Source organism: Pinus tabuliformis, chromosome 7 (assembly GCF_031772625.1).
Source record: "Pinus tabuliformis cultivar Carrire ecotype Pingquan chromosome 7, CPIR1, whole genome shotgun sequence".
Lineage (NCBI taxonomy): Eukaryota > Viridiplantae > Streptophyta > Pinopsida > Pinales > Pinaceae > Pinus > Pinus tabuliformis.
Window position 1 is genome coordinate 884,634,660 of NC_142293.1, and position 11,203 is coordinate 884,645,862.

Below are 11,203 nucleotides of genomic sequence, written 5' to 3' on the forward strand. Positions count from 1 at the left end.
GAGCTCACTGTTGTCTAGCACATAGATCATATCCCTAAATATCACCAAACCATCCATTGTGAGATGATAGTCCACATCCTGGTCACCTGTATCCTTTTGTAACCTGTGCCTAAGATCCCTATACCTATCATCCCACTGACCTGCTTGTAAGATGCAATCTTGTAAATATGTCCCATATAAACTCATAGATGCTATATGATTAATTTGCGCTCTTATGTTAAGAGCATATCCCACCATATTCTCTTTCCCTTTAATGTACCTGATCTCAAAGTCAAAATCACTGATCATGTCCAACCTTCTAGCTTTCCTAGCATTCAGATTCGGTTGGTCAAACAAGTATCTCAATCCACCATGATCATTTATCAATACAAAAATCCTACCAAGAAAATAGTGCCTCCCCATCTTAAATGCATAGATGATTGTTACCAAATCAATATCATGTGTAACATAATTTAGCTCGTGCTCATTCAGTTTCCTTGATTCATAAAATAACATTTATCCCTCTTACATCAAGACTCCAGCAAGTCCTCTATTGTAGGAATATATACACACCATGAAATATTTATCTAGATTTGCAATCTTTAGAACTAGAGCATTAGTTAACAACTGATTCAACTACTTGAAACTAGTTGCACATTCTTTTGTCCATTCAAATTTCTTAACTTTTCTTTGCAATGTTGTTATAGGATAAGAAATATGTGAGAATTTCCTTATGAACATCCTATAATAGCTTTTTATCTTTTCTATATCCACTGTTATTCCTTCCTTGGAAGCAACATACCGCAAGTAATGTACCTTTTTCTAAAATAAACTGCATTTGCTAAGCTTGGAATACAACTAATGTTTTCTTAGAAACCTCAACACTGTTGTTAAATGTTCGAAATGTTCTTCCTCATTCTTAGAATATATCAATATATCATGAATGAACACAATAAAAAACATGTCCAGATAAGGGCGTAAGACATTATTCATCAAGCACATAAAAGTAGATGGAGCATTAGTTAGATCAAAAGGAACTACAACAAACTCATAATTCCCATACCTAGTCTAGAAAGTAGTCATGTAAATATCCTCTTCTTTAATGCATACTTAATGGTATCCTGATCTCAAGTCAATCTTTGAGAACATCATTTCTCCCTTCAAATGATCAAACAAGTCTTCAATCCTTGACAATGGATACCTGTTCTTTATTGTCACCTATTTCAACTTCTTGTAGTCAATGCATAGCCTGAGAGTACCATCCTTCTTCTTTATAAACAAAACTAGTGCACCCCAAGGAAATACACTTGGGCTGATGTATCCCTTGTTAAGAATTTCCTTCAACTCTACTAACTCTAGTGTGCTCATCATGTATGGTTCCTTTGATGTTGGTGTTTCCCCTAGTAATAACTCAATAGAAAATTCCACTTCCCTGTGAGGCGGAAAATATGAAATCTTTGCTGGGAATACAACCTGAAACTGTTGTAGAACTGGATACCTCCTCAAAACATTCACATCCACAACATCCTTACCTTTATCACTAGAAATATGTACTGAAAATTACACATGCCCTTTCTTGTGATTGTTCTTTGCCTGCATAGTTGTCACCATTCTAACTAATGTTTCTTTCTTCTTACCCTGCAAGAGCCTTTGTTCTCCATTGTCACCCAAGCAGTCAATAGCCTTATCATAATGATCCACCTTGGTCCTATGAAGATACAACCAACCCATACCCAATAACATATCGTATGATCCCAATGGAAGCACATTAAAATGAATTGATGTACGGATACCATTCAACTCAAATGCATAAGCTCTTACCCAGTGACGAACTCTCTTCTTAGTACCTGTAGCCAACTACACTAACCAAGACTCTACATGCACTTTTTTATTCAAACCACACTTATCCACTAGGTTAAGATTAACATAACTATAATTAAATCTAGGTTCAATCAAAATAGAAATAAATTGATCACAAAGCTTACCATCCATCTCGATAATAGATTACCAGTGATCTGCCATACCTATTATCCAATTTTTCATAAATCTGAGGAATACTTTGTCCAACATCCCCCACTATTTATGCCTCCTCGGCACTGTAGATCTTTAGTATACCACCCTGATATTGTGGAGAACCTCCCTTGTGATAATCTTTCCCACAAGTTCAACATTGTAAAGGGTTCTTGCCATCACCCTTGTTTTTCTCCTCAAACTGAAATCTTTGCCCTTTGTCAAATGCATCAAAATTCTTAGGTAGTGCTACATTCTCTTTCTGACTTGTGTCCTGATGTCTCATTCTCTTCGTATCCCAATTTCTCTTGTTCTTATCATGACTTCTCCAATCCTTCTTAGTTTCAAATCTACACTTCAATTGGTCATAACAATGCTAAATAACTTTCTAATGGATTCCTCCAACAATCTAGGCTCATCAAACTCAATCATGTATTTGAATGTTACCAACAACCCACTGATGAATCTCATAATCTTCACTTTCTCCTCCTTCAGATAAGGAACATACCTCAACAACTCCAAGAATCTACTAGTGTACTCCTCATCGGTCATGCATCCCATCTTTAGCTCATAGATGTAACAACCTCGGGTTAAAAGTTCATGTAATAAAAGTTAATGAAGGAAAAATAAGACCAAGCTCAAGGGGCAATTATTCCAAGTTTAATGTTGGGAAAAATATCATAGTGGGAAATACTTTGTGTGTTTATGGCTAATGGGAAATTGGCAAAGGAAATTGCGAAGGATTTGAAAATACAAAGTGGCATTATTTGGCATTTATTTATGAAAATAAAGAAAATTAGGAGAAAGGGAACGTAAAAAGTAACATGTTTCATGTGAGGAGGAAATTGAAGCAAAAATAATGGGAAAAGGAAGAAAATAGAGGCCTCATTAATAATAAAAAAATTGAGGATCAATTGGTGGCTTTGGTGAGTCTATTTGTTGTCAATTATTTTTGGATTTAGTCTTAGAGAGGAGAAGAGCACCAACAGGATAAGGAAGAAAAGAAAGTAAAGGAAGGATAAGGAAAGCAAAGGAAGGACAAGGAAAGAAAGGATCAAGCAAGGAAAGGTTGGATCAAGCAACTTTGGCATGAATACTTGCAGGTAATGGATTCCATGTATGATTTACTAGTTGGTTTTGGAATGCATGACATATTCATGTTTGTATTCAATTTCATTGTTGTCGGTGGCATGGATTTTTTCGGGTTTTAACAGTGGTTCCAGCCTTGCCTTGCCATTTTTAGATAACCATGGTATGATGGGATTCCTTCTCAGTTGAGATTTGGATTATCAGAAGGTTTTGTATCCAAGTGAGGTGGTCTCAGGAAAATCCCAACAGTTAGGGGTGGAGATGGTTTTATTCGAGAAGCCCTCAATAGGTGGGTGGAGACAGGAAAATTCCTTAAGGGATGGCGAAGGAATTATGAGGCATCCAAGCTTAGTTTGTTTTTGTGATATCGGGACCATTTTAGGTGAGATAAAGGTATGGCGAGAATGGAGTTGTTTAAACATGTGGATTCCCTTGGTCGTTTACCTATGGTTTTATCCCATAATATCCCACATTCATTCTTGGAATATGGAACATGGGTGATTGGATGAAAGAAAGATTTGGTTCAACTCAATCTATGGTCAGGTGGTTTGTGGAAGTCCTTGACTTACTTGGCTTTTGATATGGTTAATAAGAGCTAAGTTCCTCTTGTTTTGATGAGTAAATTTACTTTTTATTGTGTGGCTTAAATAGTTGTTCTCTCATTGTTATTTATTTGGTTATATGCTGGTTATAAGCATGGTTAATTGACAGATCTAAGTATGGTTGTTATCACATTTCATTTGATGAATGTTTGGTTAATAAATGTATGACCTAATTGGTGTTATGATAGCTATTGTGAGAAGGCATTGGCCCTTCTTGTTTAACTTCATATAAGCTTTCATATCCTTATGTTCAAATATGCATTCATGACTTGTAGGTTGCATGTTTACCATGTGTTTGACAAAATTTCAGTCCTAGTTGGGAGGAGTTAGGTCAATTTCTTGATTAATTTTGTTATCAAAAGCATTGTATTCATGTATTTTATGAGTTCTATAAGTTTCATGGAGTTTTGGGTAGTGACTAGTACCTATAGAAAATTTTTGTAGGTTAACCCAATAATGCAATATAAATCAAAGCAGAATACAATAACCTACTTCTACTATCAATTTGTGGAAGCTTAAATATTGAGCAGAAAAATATAACCAGAAGAAGAAGAATCAACCACACAATACACATGAAATATTTATGGGAAATCCTCAGCTAAAAACCCCACTATATGTATTATCATAGAAGGTGGAAATACATAGGAATTATACAAAGCCTTAGCCCTCATAGCTAGCCAGCTCTCAGTACAATCTTCACAGATTCTCATAGGAAATCTTGGCTTCTCTCAAGCCTTCCTCTCTACCCTTCAAGCTCCTATTTCCTTGCGTTGTTCCTTGTGGAGAATTCTCCTGTTACCAAGTGGATGATCTCCCTTCAACCAAGTGGAACACTCCTCCAAAACTGCGCAATATTCAAGGATGGTTCCTTGACTTCATGCATGATTTTTCTTTATGAGAAAACACATGCAAATGATAGTACACTATCCTTGACTTTAATCTCAACTGGGTCTTTCTCAGAATAGAAATGCATGATTTTCTAATGAGGGAATCTTCAGTTAACTGGAGTAGCACTAGTTGGATGCATGCATGCATCAACTGCCTATTAACTCTCTATTAGTTCCTCAAACAATTTGGAACTAATTTAACTGGACTTAACTCAATAAACTGAGTTAACTAATTACAACTCAAATATAACTCAAGATTATCTCCTTAATTTAAGGGATAACTCTTGCATGACTTCAAAAAGACTTCTAACTTGAATTTCTCCAACTAATTAATTCAAATTGAATTAATTAGTTATTTCCAAGTAGTTGTTAAGACTAAATTAAATTTTACTTCACAATTTAATTCAAGGACAAATTAAATTGGAATATTCTTGTTGCCACATTTCAACACTCCCTCTCAACAAGAAAGGGATTATTTTCCACCCCAATCCTATCCCTATGGAACTTGAATTTACACTTTGACAATGCCTTTGTCAAAATGTCAGCATCTTGCTCCTTTGTCGAAATATACTGCTGCAACATGATCCTCTCAACCTGTGAAAAGCCACGGGAAAAAAATCTTGCCTTATGCTTCTCCACACTCCCATCAGCATCTTGGTTTACCTTGTAAAGCTAATGGGAACTCACCACTGACTTGTTCTCCGGTCTCGGAACCACGTCCCAAACACTGTTACGAACTCTGGAGTGATACTCCTCCACTATAGCATAAATCCAAATCGACTATTGCACTGCTTCCTCAAAGGAAAATGTATTGGTCTCAACACATTCCCAAGCAAGGGCCATGTATCCAGTGTACCTCTTAGGTGACTTCCTCTATCTGTGCTGAGAATATGGTGCTCCCATATTCTCTCTCACATCCTACAACAATTTGTCTGCTTCTCTTGTGTGCTTCCGTCCATCTCTAGAAGACTCTGCTTGAGTGGATGTCTCCACTGCATGCAGCTACTCCGCATAAGTCTGAGGCTCCTCCTCCTTAAGAACCAACAATGCCTCCACAACCTGTAGTTGGAGCTCACTCTCAATGGAAACTCACATTGCCTTCTTCTCATGAAACTTGAGATCTCTGCGAACCACTTTCCTTCGACTGGTAGGAAAGTACACTCGATAGTTGTAAGGTGTATCAGTGTACCCCATAAATGTCCCCAACTCTACTGTCAGCTCAAGCTTCTTCCATGCATCCTTTGTCCCAGGACAATATACCGATGAGCCAAAGATCTTGAAGTGACCCACATCTGGTCTCTTACCGGAGAAATCTTCCTCTGGTGTCTTCATCCCAAGTATACGATGCAGGATTCTATTATGCAAATAGACCGTTGTGTCACATGCCTCAGCCCACAAGTGAAGTGGTAGGCCTTGGTCATTCAACATTTCCCATGCTTCCCCTACAATAGTTTTGTTCTTCCTCTCAGCCACCCCATTCTGCTGTGGGTTATGAGGTGCCATCAACTCCTGTTTAATTCCTTCCACTGCATAGTTCTCCATCATTGTTGCTTCTCAAGGCCTTGATCTTCTTCCTTGACTCTTTCTCGACCAAAGCTTTGAACTCATAAAACTTTTTGAAAGTTTGGTCCTTCTTCTACATGAAATAAATCCATCATTTATGAGAATAGTCATCAATGAAAATCACATAATACCTTTGATTCACTATGGATGCAATCGAGAATGGTCCACACACATCAGTATGAAGTCGTTGTAAGATAGCCTCTGCTCGACTATCTCGATCATGAAAGGAAGACTTGGTGTACTCTCCCAAGGTACAACCTTTTCATGTGTCAACATTCTCAAGTTTACCTTTGGAAAGTCCAATAGATATCTGCTGCATTATGTTCAAAGCCCCATGATACAAATGGCCCAACCACCTGTGCCACAACTCGCCAATGTCTTGGATTTGCACCAATTCTTCTTTCTTACTCAATGCTGCACAATCATCTACCTCTAGTTTATAGAGATTCTTCACCCAAATCCCTATCCTCTTGGTCTAACCCATGGCTATGTGTCTTAGGAACACCTTTCCTTTACTGAATACGACATCGTAGCCTTTATCCTCTAACATCATGATCGATACCAAGTTCTTCTTTAGTCCAAGCACATACTTCACATCTATAAAGGTGATAGGAGCTCCATGCTCCCTCTGAAAAGCAATCGTGCCCACTCCTGAAACACTATACCTTCCATCGTCACCCATCTATATGCGCATCTTGAGGTCTTTCTCCTCCAAGGCACTGAATAAACTTTTATCACTGGTCATGTAGAATGAGGCTCCACTGTCAAGATACCAGACACAGCTCATCATCGATGACACTGTGCATGCGATGAGGGTAAAGTCCATTTCGAACTGAGAGGCTAATGCCTCACCTTCTGATCCTTCCGAGGATCCCTTCTTGGACTTCTTCGATGGGAAATTAGTTGCATAATGTCCCATCTCGTGACAATTAAAGTATCTCACTTTAGACATGTCACCCTTCTTCCCTCCATGAGAAGAATTCAATTTGAAATGGTACGCCTTCCCCTTCCCTTTCCTTGCCTTACTTGCTAAGGCCAGATTTTCTCCATCATCATTATTGGATGAAGAACCATCTCGTGTGCTCCTCCTGATCTCCTCCTGCATAAGATCCAACCACAGTCGTTTCCAATCCGATAGTTTCTCCCTTCCATTCACAAAGTCCTGGTAGCTATTCCAACTCTTTGGAAGGCCAAGGAGAGCGAGGCTCATCATATCATCATCAGCAGTAGTTATTCCCACACTACCAAGCTCATCTCTGTAGGTGGTGAGCTTGTTCAAATATGTGGAAATAGTATCGCCCTTGTCCATCTTGATTCTTCGAAGCTTATCCTTGAGCGCCAATTTCCTTTGGTCGTTATTGTTTTGGTAGAGGTCCTTCAATGTCTTCCACATTTTAAATGGAGTATCCTTCCCATGGAGACTCGAGAAATTATGGTCTCGAACTCCCTCAAGGATTATCCATCTCGCCTTTGCCACACACTTCTTCCACTCAGCCAACTCTTGTGCATTAGTTGAAGCTGGCTTTGAGATTTCTTGATCAGTGAAATCCTTTAAGCCATTGCCTTCTAATAAAGCCTCCATTCTATCTTTCCATGTTGTATAATTCGAGCTACCTTCCAAGGCATACTTGAGTCTCAAACCATAGAATGTCATTGGCCAACCTTGAAGTATAATATGAATTCGATTTGCACCTGCAACCCCGAACTTCAAACTTCTAATTCTCTTCTCATTACATTGTTCACAACTCCAGTACCATGTAGAAAATCTCTATAGGTTAACTCGATAATGCAATATAATTCAAAGTAGAATACCATAACCTACTTCTACTATCAATTTGCGGAAGCTTAAAGATTGAGATGAACAATATAATTAGAAGAAGAAGAATCAATCTCACAATACACATGAAAATACTTTCGGGAAAGCCTCAGCTAAAAACCCCACTATCTGTATTATCATACAAGGTGGAAATACATAGGAATTATACAAAGCCTTAGCTCTCACAGCTAGCCAGCTCTTAGTATAATCCTCACAGATGCTCACAGGAAATCTTGGCTTCACTCAAGCCTTCCTCTCTGGCTTCCAAACTCCTATTTCGTTGTGGTGTTCCTTGTGGAGGATTGTCCTGTTACCAAATGGATGATCTCCCTTCAACCAAGTGGAACACTCCTCCAAAACTGTGCAATCTTCAAGGATGATGCCTTGATCGCATGCATGTGTTTTCTTTATAAGAAAACATATGCAACTAATATTACATTGTCCTTGACTTTAATCTTAACTCAGTCTTTCTCAGAATAGACATGCATGAGTTTCTGATGAGGGAATATTCAGTTAACTGGAGTAGCACTAGTTGGATGCATGCATGCATCAACTAATTGTTAACTCTCTATTAGTTCCTCAAATAGTTTGGAACTAATTTAACTAGACTTAACTCCGTAAACTGAGTTAACTAATTACAACTTAGATATAACTCAATCTTATCTCCTTAATTTAAGGGATAACTCTTGCATGACTTCAGAAAGACTTCTAACTTGAATTTCTCCAACTAATTAATTCAAATTGAATTAATTAATTATTTCCAAGTAGTTTTTAAGACTAAATTCGATTTTATTTCACAATTTAATTCAGGGACAGATTAAATTGGAATATTCTTGTTGCCACATTTCAACAGTTCCTAGCTCTAGAAAGTAACCTTAAATCTCGCAGTCATTGGCATAATACTGGCAAAAAATGCTACAATCACAGCCAAGGAGGCTCATGGGAGCAACTGGAGGCTCTTAGTCACTTTGAGGGCTTGGAAATGGAGTGATTGGGTATATATATCATAAAAAGGTAAGTTGTCTCAGGGATAGAAGCCCGGGAAGGGTGGGCCAACCCTTAGGAGTCCTGTAGCACCTAAGGAACGTCAGTAAGGTCTTGTTGTGTCAACTCTATTTACTTAAGGTCATATAAGAGGTTGATTCTTATCATAGTGACCCTCAACTCATGTTTACCCCAGAAAAATAGGTGAAAGTGGGTAAATGTGGGAGGAGGTGGTTACAAGGTGGTATCTTAGTGGGTTTCTCTTCTCTTTGGGTGATATTTGATACCACGGGGTGGTATCAGAGTAGGTTACACTCTCTTTGGGTAAATTTTGATGTTTTCATGACTATGGTTGTCATTCATGGGGTCATTATGTACAGTTGTCATGATCATGCATGATGTTTTTATATTGATATGGTTATAATTATATATGTATCAACTAATGTGGACTGATCTTGCAGATGAGATAAGGCTCCCCTGAACATCAATGAGGTATGGTTTTGCTTTTGGTATATATTTAGTTTATCTAACATGGTACACTTGTAGGAAGAATAGAATTAAAGATGACAAGAAAAATGGTAGACTACAGTTCCCGTGACTCTCCCTACAGATCAGTTGGTCAGCAAGGAGGAGAGAATTCTCTTGGTATAGTAGATACATTGAGAAGTTTGAAGGTAGAGATCAGAAGTTACAAAGTGGACAATGACAGGTTGGTTGAGGCTTAAGAAAGACTTGCAAGGGCTCAGGAAAAGTAGGTAGAGGTCAATGCAGTGATTCTTCATAGCTTGTCAGAGTTGCAGAGACAGGGACAATTGAGGATCAATCAAGAGTAGGAAGAGAAAAATAATGGAGCCTATGGTATCAAGTCTCGGTCCGAATACAAGCTGGATAAAGGGGATACAGTTAGAGGTGGAAGATCACTATATACACCTGACATGAGGACTAGTATGTATGGGCATCATTCTAGTTCCCCATCCAGGAGACATCATCACAATCATCACCATCATCATCCTTATAGGAGGGATGAGTGCTTACCTATGGAGTTCAAGAAAGTCAATCCGCCTACATTCGGTACAGAGATGAAGAATTCAAAAGATCCAGAGGCATGGTTTCTTTGGATGAAGAAACTATTTAGATTGCACAACTATTCATAGAACATGAAAGCCAAGATAGCCACCTTAAGTCTCAAAGGGAAAGCGAATATTTGGTGGGAAGATGTGAAGAATGTCACGGACATTCAAGAATAAGAGTTGATTTTGGACGAGTTTGAGAGATTATTCAAGAATAATTACTTGTCTAAAAGGTAATATGATGACAGAGCTATGGAATTTTATGAGTTGCAGATGGGTTCTATGACAGATTATGAGTACACTAGTAGATTCCTGGATCTATTGAGGTATGTACCTTATCCCAAGGATGAGAAGGCTAATATCCAAAGATTCATTAGTGGGTTTCCAGCAGCATATAGAGATTGGATTGAGTTTGATGGGCCTAGATCATTGGAGGAATCCATGGGGAAGCTAAATCATTGCTACGAGCAGTCAAAGTGCAAAGTTGAGGCTAAGCATGGCTTGAAGGGAAATGAGAAAGTTAAAGGGAATTTGACACTGAAATCGGGAAGACCTCAGGATGAAATTGAGAAAGAAAACATGGTTCCTTAAGAGAAGTTCAATGTAGTTGAGAAGGGACATGGGTCGTAGCTGCAGAGTAGCAGAATAGAGATGATTTTAGGGGACTGTTGCAATGTTGGATATGTGGTAAGTATCATCGCAAGAAGAATTATCCATTGTACCAAGCTGGTAGGCCTCATATCTATAGTTCTAAGGAGGTGCAGAAGTGCATGCAAAGTATTGGTTGGTGTAGCTGGCTATAGGTACAAAGATGAGATTTCATCAATTGGGTAAGAGATTGTGCATTTGAGCTTAATTATGCCTACAACAGCACATCTGAATGTAATTCCATTGGGATCATATGGTATTCTTTTGGGTATGGATTGGTTGTACCTTTACAAGACTAAAGTATATTGTTATGACAAGGCTATTGAGTGCTTTGTTGATAATGGGGAAAACATAATCTTGGAAGGAAAGAAGAAACCTACATCAGTTAGGATGAGTGCACTTGTAGGAAGGGATGTGTGATGGTTATAGTCCATATCTCTAGTGACAAGGGTAAGGATGTTGAGGATGCAAAAATATTTAAGAGGTACCATGTATTACAAGAGTTTCAGGATGTGCTTCTAGCAGAGATTCTAGAATTTCCTCCCCATGGGGAAG